Source organism: Hibiscus syriacus, unplaced genomic scaffold (genome assembly GCF_006381635.1).
Source record: "Hibiscus syriacus cultivar Baekdansim isolate YM2019G1 unplaced genomic scaffold, ASM638163v2 tig00110160_pilon, whole genome shotgun sequence".
NCBI classification, from domain to species: Eukaryota; Viridiplantae; Streptophyta; class Magnoliopsida; order Malvales; family Malvaceae; genus Hibiscus; species Hibiscus syriacus.
In genome coordinates, this window is record NW_024062608.1 from 3,190,713 (window position 1) to 3,202,610 (window position 11,898).

An 11,898-nucleotide genomic window follows, 5' to 3' on the forward strand; every position below is an offset into this window, starting at 1 on the left:
AAGGAAAATATAGTTTAATTTATATAAATTATATAGTTTAATTTATATAAAGAAAAAATAATATTAATAATGAAAGTATTTATTATGTGATATATATATTAATGGTTTACATTATTAATATAAATAATTTTGACAATAAAATGATAATTAATTTGATAATAAATGAATATTAGTATTGAACATGTTTAATTCTCTAAAATATATATATAAACTATATCGTTTAATTCTGGTACAAAAAATTATCTAACAATTATAACATAAATGAAAAATAATATAAAATATAAAATTAATTGATAATGAGAATTTAAATAACATTTAATATAAAATTTGAATAACATTTGAGTCAATTCAAGTTGAATACAATAAAATGAAGAAAAAAATTAAAAAAAATAAGCTCTCAGATCATATATCAAAAATGTTATAAGGCTAAAAACATAACTTTGCTACCAGAAATTTCTTCATCGAGCTTTTATATCGAAATAGCTGCCAACATTGTTAAATTACGGGCAACTTTTAAAGCTACCAACATAATTTAACATGAGTAGCTATTTCGAAAAAAATGACAGTTTCAACAATCTATTTAAGTCATACCAACAAAATAAAATACAAGGCAACAACAGGCAGGAAACAGCAGGCAACAACAACAACATCAGGCAGATTTTTTGCATTAAACAAACATTTAATTAGCGATAAAACCAAAGGGAATACGATGGCCAACAATGCCAAACATTTCTGACTTTACCAAACCCTTACATAATCAAACATTCAACATTGTTTATGAAAATAAAATTAATATCAAGCAAAATCAGAATGTGTTACTTTGGACAGAAGTATCCTACAAAAAAAATCATCAATTAAAATTTGTTTCAGATACTGCTAAACATAATAAAGATAATAAGTAATTAATAAGTAAAAGTTACCTATAAATGGAAGAAACAAGACTGAATCGTAAATTCCAATGGTTTCACTTAACGTTAACACCCTAAAAAATTAAAATTAAAATAATTAATAAACAACTTGAAATATTGAGATTAAAATAAAATAGAAAGCAATTATATCATACCTTTACATAGCAAACTCATTAACCACAGTAAGGTAGACTTTATCCTTATCCTTCGGCTCAAAACCATACAACCAATTACGGGTTGTAACAAAAATCTCAACATTTTTTGGTTAGAGTGAAGCTCTTAATTTGGTCAAAATTCTACCCCCATACTAAAGGACGATTTAGATGCAACTGAAGTAATTGGAATAGCCAATATATCTCTTGCCATGCAAGAAAGTACAGGATATGAAACACGTTGATTTTTTCGATACTCCAAAATATCGAAGTTCGATTCTCCAGTACGAGGGACAAGGGGAAAACTGATGTATGAGTCAACATCATATCGTCCACTCCTTGAAGAAGCTAAATTGGCATCAAAATTCTGAAAAACAAAAGACAAGAAATTAGTAAATAAAAACAGGAAATAAATAAGTTAAAATTCAACTAGAAATTATATTAACTAACCTGAAATAAATCTAATTTTCTAAATGTTCGAGGACGATTGGAACTTGAGCCATTTCTGTCCAAGGATGTGTTACTTTGGACAGAAGAATAATAATAAGAAGAAACACAAGGTGCATTTTTTGAATAAAATACATATAACTCAAGAAACTCATCATAAATGAGACTTACCCTCCATTGAATCTCATCCTCAACATAAAGAACATTGTACAACTCCTTAAGCAGTTGTAATTTATATCGAGGATCAAGTAAAACAACAAAAGATAGAATCATAGAGTGATCAGACCAATATTTCTCATAAAGTTCAAGCATGGGTCCTGCCATTGCAGAAATACCTTCACAAGGATCATTATGAGCATCACACAACAATTTCTCAATTGCAACAGCGTTAACCAAATACAAGTTAGAAGTGGGTTACTCAGAACCAGAGAACAGAGTAGTAATTTCATAAAAAGGCTCAAGAAAATCACAGATTGTTTGAATTGTTTCCCATTCATAATCAGTAATGATATCCAACTCATTTTCCCTATTAACAAACAAGTTAATCCCTAATCTTGCCTCAAGGGCCCTATGAATCATCAAGTAAGTCGAATTCCAATGAGTAAGAACATCCAATACTAACTTACCAGAGAAAGAAGAATCACAGTCTTTAATAGCTAATTCAAATGCAAAAAGTCGAGAGTCAGAAGAATCAATAAACTTAACAATATGACGTAATTTATTAACAGAAGAATCAATTACCTTCAAACCTTTTTAAACTATCAAGTTCAAAATGTGGGTAACACACCTTATATGGAAGTACTTACTATTGCAGGGAAGAGGAGAAATGACATTCAAATCATCTTTCAGTCTCTTAACCATTCTATCATTTGCAGAAGCATTATCAAGTGTAATGGTAAATGCTTTTTTTTCAAGACCCCATTCACATATCATCTTTTTCACAAACTTAAAGATAGACTCAGCATCACGAGGAGGAGGAAAACGATGAAAATTAAGTATTTTAGACTGAAGTTTCCAATTATTATCAACATAATGAGCAGTAAGGGAAAAATAAGAATGTGAAGTGCAGGCAGACCAAGCATCACATGTAAAACAAAAACGACTTGAGACATAATTCATTGAATCAAACATTAATTTTTTATGCTTTTCATGCTCCAATATGCAATACTTAGTAACAGTATACCTAGATATATCCTTAACAAAAGAATTAAGGTATTGATGTAAAACCCTAAGTTTTTCATGCTCAACTATACTATATGCATAACCATGACACAGAATAGCATCAACAAACAATTCACAGTATTTGTTTTGATAAAAAAAGCTACACTATCTGGATTTTCAGCAAGAAAATCCTTATATGCTTGGCATTTCTCAATATGTCTTTTAGGGTTAGATGTACCAATATAGGAATCACCTTTATACCTTTTCAATTTTCAATACTTACACTCGACATAAACAAAACCATCATCAGCTTTGGTGAATGTGTAGTGGTCCCAAACAGCAGAGGTTCTTCTCCCAAATTTGAATGAACCAGTGGACTTCCTCTTAGAGGATTTATTTAAATCAACTGCTTCGGACAGTACATCATTTATATCCCCTTGCAAACAAAAATTAGGCCTAGGAACCAACCTTATAAAAGCAATTTGAATGAATAACCAACAGTAGCTACAAATTAAACAGTTTATTTAAACTGTAAATAAAGACATCTAACAACCTTATAAAAGCAATCCGAATGAACAACCAACAACACAAACAAATCATCAGTAGCTACAAATTAAACAGTTTATTTAAACTTTAAATAAAGGCAACTAATAACCTTATAAAAACAATCCGAATGAACAACCAACAACACAAACAAATCAACAGTATAAACAAATCAACAGTAGCTACAAATTAAACAGTTTATTTACCTCTTTCAGAAAGCCCTTCACTGTGATTTGTTGGGTTTTCTCCTACAAAAGAAGTTAATAATATATTAATAAACAATATTAAAATCAAAAACAAAATAATACAATACTAAACAATAACATACCTGGATCATTCAACTCGTAAGAAAAGTTGTCCATGAAACCCTTGAAAAAAGGGATTTGAATATCAACAGAGACAGCAAGTAAAGATGCTCAGTTATGGTTTTTTAGGTTTGGGTTAAAATTTGGGTTAGGGGTTAGGTTAGGGTTTTGGATTTAGGTTCAGGTTCAGGTTTTGGATTCGGGTTCAGATTTGAGTTTGGGTTTGGGTTTAGGTTTGGGTTGGGTTTGGGTTTGGGTTTAATTAGGGTTTGGGTTTAGGTTAGGGTTTAGGTTTGGGTTTGGGTTTAGGTTCTAATTTAGGGTTTAGGTTCAAGTTAAGGTTAGGTGACAGAAGATGAACAGGTTTGGGTTTGATTGAAGAAAACAAAATGATCTAAGGGTTTAGGTGTTTGTAAGGATCAAAGAGAGGTTTGATCTAAAAAACATGAAGTGGTATTTGTTTTGGTGTTTGTGAAGATCAACGGAAGGTTTTTGTGAAGAACAAATATGAACTGGGATGAAAACGGATGAACAAGGGAGAAAAGTTTGGGTGTTTGATCGAAAAAAACAAGAAAACGTATGGGTTTTGGTGTTTATGAAGATCAAATGAGGGTTTTCGGATGAATAAGGATGAACAATGATGAAATTTCGAGTGTTTGATCCAAAAAACAAAAAAAAAATTGGATTTGGTGTTTTTGAAGATCAAAACAAGGTTTTTTCAAAGAAAAATGAAGAACACGGATGAACTTCTAGAGATAAGGCAGAGAATTTGAGAGAAATGGAGAGCTAAAGAGAGAGCAAAATGAGAGAAGTGAATAAGAAGTTGAAAATGAGGAAAAAAAACAAAATTCTGACATTATATAGCGATCCGTTCGGGTCGGGTATTTTGGATCCGTGTGTTTTTAATTTCTTTTGGCATTGTAGTGTTGTCCTCTATTTTTGATTTTATTCAATTTAGTCCAACATTAATGATTCAATTTAATCGTTATATTTTAAATTATTTCAATTTCATCCCTTTATAATTTTTATTAATTAACTATTTTAATTAATATTATAATAATTATATATTATAATTAATATTAATATTAATATAATTAATATTAATATTAACTTATATTAATATAATATAGTTTATAATTTATGATTAATATTAATATAACATATAGTCTATAACATTAATATTAATATAAACTATATGTTATAAATTATATAGTATAATTTATAAACTATAGTTAATATAATTAATATTAATATAATATAGTTTATAAACTATATACTATATTAATATAAATTATAGTTAATATAATTAACATTAATATAAACTCTATAGTACATTAATATAAACTATAGTTTATAAATTATATACTATAGGTTATAAAGTATAAACTATATATTACACTAATATAAACTATTGATTATAAACTATAGGTTACATATATAGTTTATATAACATATAAATAGATTGTATATATACATATACTATAGGTTATATATATACATAGTTTATATATACTATACATAGTTTATACATACATGATACATGTACTATAAGTTACATATATAGGCTATAGTTTACATGTATACATATACTATAGGTTAGATTACATATATTAACTATTGTTTATGTATAGTGTTTAGGGTTTAGGGATTATGATTTAGGGTTTAGGGTTTAGGGTTTAAGGTTTTTATAAACTATATACTTTATTAATTTATGTAGTTTATGCATATTGTTTCTATAAACTATATAAGTAATTTACTTTATATGGTTTATATATATATATATATATATATATATATATATATATATATACACACTATACATGGTTTATACATACATGTACTATAAGTTACATATATTAACTATTGTTTATAGACTATAGGTTAATGTTACATATATAATTTATATAAACTATTGTTTATATAAACTATATATGAATTATCAAATGTGTCTATACATATATATAGTTTATAAAGTTTAGGATTTAGGATTTATGTTTTAAGGTATAAGGTTTAGGGTTTTTATAAACTATATAATTTATTACTTTATATAGTTTATGCATAGTATTTCTTTAATATATATATATATATATATATATATATATATATATATATATATATATATATATAGTTATACATACATATATATACTATATAATATAAATTATAATATATAATATAAACTATATATTTTTTATAGTTTATACATATATAGTTTATATATATATATATATATATATATATATATATATATATATATATATATATATATATATATACTATATTAATATAAATAATATTTTATAAACTATATATTTTCTATAGTTTATACATATATAGTTTATACATATATAATTTATATATATAATTCACATAAACATAATTTATATATAGTTTATAATAATTATATAGTTCACATAAACATAATTTATATATAGTTTATAATAATTATATAGTTTATATATAAACTTATATTATATATATATATTATATTTTTTCAATTTTTTAAATGAATGTAATTTACTATATTTTTCATTATTTCTTCACATTTTGCATTTATTTTGATTTAATCCTTTTGTGTTTTTTTAATTTATTTCAATTTTAAGTCTTTCACTTTTATATGTATTCAATTTAGTCCTTAAATTTATATTTGCATCTTCCATTGTTAGTTGTTATTTATTTTTTTTTTGTAACTGGCCTATAATTTTTTAAATGTGTTTAATTTAATCCTTTTTTATATTAATTTAAACCTCATATTTTAAATTTATTTTTATTTAGTCCCTTACATATGTGTGTTGTTCAATTTATATTTAAAGATTTTATTTTTAATTTTATATTTCTTCAATTTTGTCATTAAATTTATATTTTTTACAAAATTGATCTATGAATATTTATTTTTCTCTTAAATTACTCGAAATCATATACAATTACAACTTGCAATTCAACAATCACGAAAGATGACAAAATATTTAATCCAAAAAATAAAAATGACCTGACCTGAACTCAATCCGTATATGATAAACATCCGACCTAAATTTTATCTGTCAATGATGTGATCCGATTTGAACGAGATCCGACTGAAGTCCACCCGAACCTGAATTAACTTGGTCTTTATTTGCTTCGGACCTGAACTGACATCGATCCAAACTGAAAATGACACGACCTGAACCCGATCTGGATCTGGTGTCAAATCAACCTGAAATTAACCCGAACCCATTTGACATGACCTGAACCCGATCTGGATCAGTGTCAAATCAACCTGAGTTGATCTGTATCCGATTTTACCCGACCCGCCAAGATCCGACTGAAACCTGTCCAATTACCTGATTTTACAGCCCTACATACAAAACCAATTCCTCCAACTGCGTTTAGTAGAATGCGTTATCGACTTGGAGTTAAGTCATGGGCAGAAACTCAGAAGGAAGCAGGTGAATGTTGTTAAAGTTGAGAAAACCAGCAGAATAATATACTCTATACTTGGTTGTACCTGATTGTGTCTTTAGCCTAGTTGGTTTGTTGAGTCAGACGGTTAGTCTGTTGTATCTGGGCCTTGTATAAATAATGGGCTTTCTTTGTAAGGTGACTGGAGTTTTCTCAATAATACATTTTATGTTTTCACGTTGCTTTTCCTTCGTTGACTTTATAGTCAAAATCCCTATCTCTCTTCTCAGTCTTCTTCTTCATTCGTTTTATGTTGAGTTTTCCTTTCATTCTTCTTTAGATTTGCTTCGTTTATGCTTTCCTAAAATCAGAAGAGGCAAAGGAGAAATGCAGAGTGGGAGAAGGTGGAATTGTTACTTCTTATATCCAATAACCCACTTGTTTGTTCCAAGTGCTGCTCATGTCCTCCCTTCTACAAAATCAAAACCTCCAATCATTAGAAACATGAAAACACCAAAGCTGTATGTACACATCACACAAAAACAAAGTTTTAAGAGATCCGAACATGAGTCATATTCATGCACTTCAATTACTCGTTGAAAAAGACCGCTAAGCAACTGAGCTCAAACTTTTATATACTCTTTTTCTTAGTGGAAAAAAAGGATACAAGCAGTTGTCATGGCTCAATTGGTCAAAACAAAGAAATAGTCAGGTTATACAAATGAATTTTTTGTTTGATCATTACATGACTCATTGACAAATCAACACCTTTATCAATTCATGTATTTTGTCAAATTCGTGCTCTATAATTTTATAAATTTTGGTACAATTGAAATTCAACAACAACAACAAAATCCAATTCTCATATGTATGGGGTAAGGGGAGGTAGGGTAGTAGGCTACCCCAACGTCAGGTTGAGAGTAGCTTCCGTGAAAGACCTTCGGCAGTCAGAAAATTAAAAATTTAGATAAAATGCAATGCATGTATAAATAAATACATAAATACATAGCTAAACAGTATTCATATGCAGTCATTAAAATCATATGTGCGTCTGTAACGGGAATTAATCCCTGCATAATAATCCCTGCGAAAGAATCTCTGCATATAGACAGAAACATAAGATCCGGCTAAATTTAAAAGAGGCAACATGAAGAGAATGATACACAGAAGTCAACGTTAGCAAGCCCAATTCTAATCCTTCATAAATACCAATAACAGAAACGTATTAAAAGTATAAGTCATGGAAAATACTACAAAGACATTAAAAGAAGACAGAGATGATACACCCTATAGATGTGACCCACACTACTCGACTACCTTAGTCTTTAGCCTCCATATTTTCCTATCAGAGGTCATGTCTTCGGTAAGGGCTAAATCTCTCAAATCAGATCTCAAGCAGTCTTCCCACTTTCGCCTTGGTCGTCCTTTCCTTCTGGCACCGTCGACTGTAATCGACTCTACCCTCCTTATTTTGAGACGGTATCAAGTTCATATTTTTGTTAGTTTTCGATATGGCGTAATCGTATAAATCATTGACATAAGAAGCATGAGGAAGATTTACGATCAAACACACATTTGACAAAAAACAGAGCATCTCAAACATCACAGGTTCCTACGAGAATTATGCATCTCCGATCACTAATTTTCACAGCACATTCAGCGATTATTATAAACTAGTGGTAAAGATAAATGCTGACTATTCTTGCCATTAAAACATAGATTAGATGGACTATGATATATGTCTTCATTAGGCACAAACACACCCTGCAAGCATCTGCTTTGGAATTTTTGCTTCACACAAGGATATTATCCATCATATCCGGACTCTTTCTTGTTGGTGGCCTTGGATTTCTCCACTGCTCTAGGAGCTGTACACACGGAAGATACAGTAACATTCAGTCTATGACTTTGGCCATCAACGGTTTATAGGGCATTTGAGTACAGAACATAATTATTTCCAGATAACAGATAATCTTTGCACATCATTTCGAGTTGTAAGACATGAGAGTACTTGGTCCAAGTAATACTCCACACCCCAATTTTTAGTTGTACCTTGAGATGAATGCATGAATATGATGATTGGTATAACTCCCATTCAAAAAACACCAGGAATTATTAAATTGTGTAGAAAACATGAATCTAGATGAGTACATTTCTAGTGCAAGACGTACAATAATTCAGATCTACACTCAAATATATGAACATAAAGATAGAGACAAACAAAAGCTGATAACATGTGCATGAGTCCTGGTTCCCTTGATGAAGTGATATATACCAAATATATAATAAATTTGATTTATTCCGGGAAGATCAGGAAACCAATTACTACTTACCTAATCCAATTGCATCAGAACTCTTCATGATTTTCAACCTCTTGCATGTTTCAATAAACATCCTGAGACAAAATTAAAGGCAGATGACGGTAACAAGAGGGAGGAAATCTCAATCTATCAGCAATGAGTGTTTCATCATAAATACATCCAACAAGACTCGAAGAGGAATTTTCGGAAGAAAGTAAATAGGGTAAAGAAAATATCAAAGCAACCAGTAAATTTGACTGAAGCTTACTCCCAAGGAACGTCCCGACTAGCATCCAGTCGCCATCTTTATCTTTGTATGTTAGCACATATTCTGATCCATGCAAAAGATCCTTCAACTTGCTCTGACTCAATATTTCCTTCCCAGCAGCACCATGAGACCCACATTGACCTGAAATCATAATGCACGTGTGGTTAACCAGACCTTTGCCAGACATTCTTGCATCAGAAGTGTTCAGTTTGATAGTGCCAAAGTGCCATGAAAGAATACAAAGCTTACCGAGGGTAAAACAGCTGAACATCTTCTCAAGAGCGTAAGACAGTTCCCTGTAAGTCGAATAAGTTCTCAAATCTACCTTCCTCAGATAAGGAGCACCGTCCATACTGACCTTGACAAAAAGAGCAGCAGGACCAGGCTTTCCATCAACTTCATCATTGTTCTTCGAAGAAGTGGCCAGGGTTTTAGCCCTAAATGATCTTACTGGTGGCCACCCAACAACCTGTGCCCTGTCAAGGATGGCATATCATAACAACAATAAAATAAAAAAGTTAAGAAATAATGCCCATTATATCATCCAAATGTTAAGAGTCATTTCTCCAGTAAATTATGCTTACTTGGCAGCAGGTGCACTGCTTTTGTTGTTAGAAATATCAGTCTGCTTGGGATTGATTCCGCTAGTGGAATAAGGTTGTTTTTGTAACACATCTGCAGGCTCATCTTTCTCTACAGATGCTTGAACTCCAGGAGACCTTACTGACAAAATCACATTAACTCCTGAAATACCAGGATATTTTACGTCCCACAGATTGTGGAGACTCAGAATCAGAACCAGCTTCATGAAACATCCAACTTTTTTCCATGTACACGTAGCCTTTCACCTCAGAGAACCCGTCCATGGTGTCAGAGAAACCCCGTTTGTTTCCAGTAACAACATTTTTCTGTGATGATGAGCAGATTCCATCTTTGGAAGGAAGTAGATGAAACAGCGGCTTCTCATCAAATTTTCCTGAATTCGGCAAGCAAAGCTCTGTTTCTGTCTCAGGGGATTGGTTTCCGGAAGACCAAGCCTAAACTCTGTAGCCTTCAGATTCAGATTATTCTTATTATTTTCTGGCAAACTCGAGACACCAGAGCTGTCAACTGAAGAACAATCAGATAATCCCAGATAATTATGCTCCTTTAACCCCAAGCCACAGTCAACAGAGGGAGAAGAAACATTACTCTGCACTTCCTCCTCCACGCCCAGCAGCGGTGGAGACATCAGAACCCAAAACTTCTCAAGGCAGCCTCTTATACTGTATAGATTAGAAACCCAAAAACAAGAAATCAAAAAATTTCTACTCACTTCAAGAATAACACTTTCTAAGCCAAATTATTTTGAAAAGCAAAACACAAGATTCAGTACCACTACAAAATACAATCAATGTCTAAGATGATCTAAATTTAACCACCAAATAGAGTTGTTCCATAATTATTGATGGTTCCTGGTGAAAGGCCCCCATGCATCATTAGTTTCAGAATCCAATAACATCCATTAAACCTAATTCAACATTTTTATTCTTAGGAAACTCGAGCTACCATGGTTTGTTAATTTGTGTCATATAAATGGCTTCCATTCAAGAGTCAAAAAGCTCAAATAATGGTGTAACGCCTAACTAATATGCATTTAACCAGTCTTACTTCACACACACACACACACACACAAAACACTAAATTACATGTCAATGAAAAAACCGAGTGTCAACTTTAACAAATTCTTATTATCGTGTGGAGAATGATTTCTACTCCCTGATTTTAACAAGAAAAAGAACTTACCAAAATCTGAGTCTAGTTTAAAAAAAGTCGGTACGAAAAATCAACTACCATTAGCATTATTTTACACTACTGAGAAACAATAGAATGTAAAATAAAAAACATAAGAGTACAAAAAAGAGAGAAAATAGAGTATAGTCTTATTGTCTTATGCACTAAATCCTTCTAGGATAGTTTAGTATTCCATATTGCCTGAATGATAAGCAGGATAAAAAGGAGGAAGATAAACCAAACAGAAAATAGCAAAAAAGGAAAGTACTATACATCCATTTTCTTTTTGTTTTCCGAGCAACCAAACAGAACAAGCAGGTAACAAATACAAAAGATTTAAAAAAAAATGGAGATCTTACAGTTGAAATGAAGCAGAACTGCAAACAGAAACCGGTAAAAGAGGGGATGGAGATCTTACAGTTGAAATGAAACAGAACTGCAAACAGAAACAAATTAAAAAAAAGGGAGACAGTAAATTAAAAACAAAATTTTCAAAAAAAAAAAAAAACCTTACCGGTGAAAGTTAGGTGAAGGAAGAAAGAGAAGAAGAACGATTACTTCTTTCAAAATTGCAGGCGAAAATGTACGAACTGCAGAACTCAAAAAATTAAAGCTTAAGGAGCTCTTCCATTAAGCAGAAAGCCACAAAAGCCGAGAAACTCG

The 11,898-nt window shown here is 30.7% G+C and overlaps 1 pseudogene; it reads right to left on the reverse strand.

The window, feature by feature from the left end:
- Window positions 1-8,495: 8,495 nt before the first annotated feature.
- LOC120216404 lies at window positions 8,496-10,727 on the reverse strand (annotated as a pseudogene).
- Window positions 10,728-11,898: the final 1,171 nt, after the last annotated feature.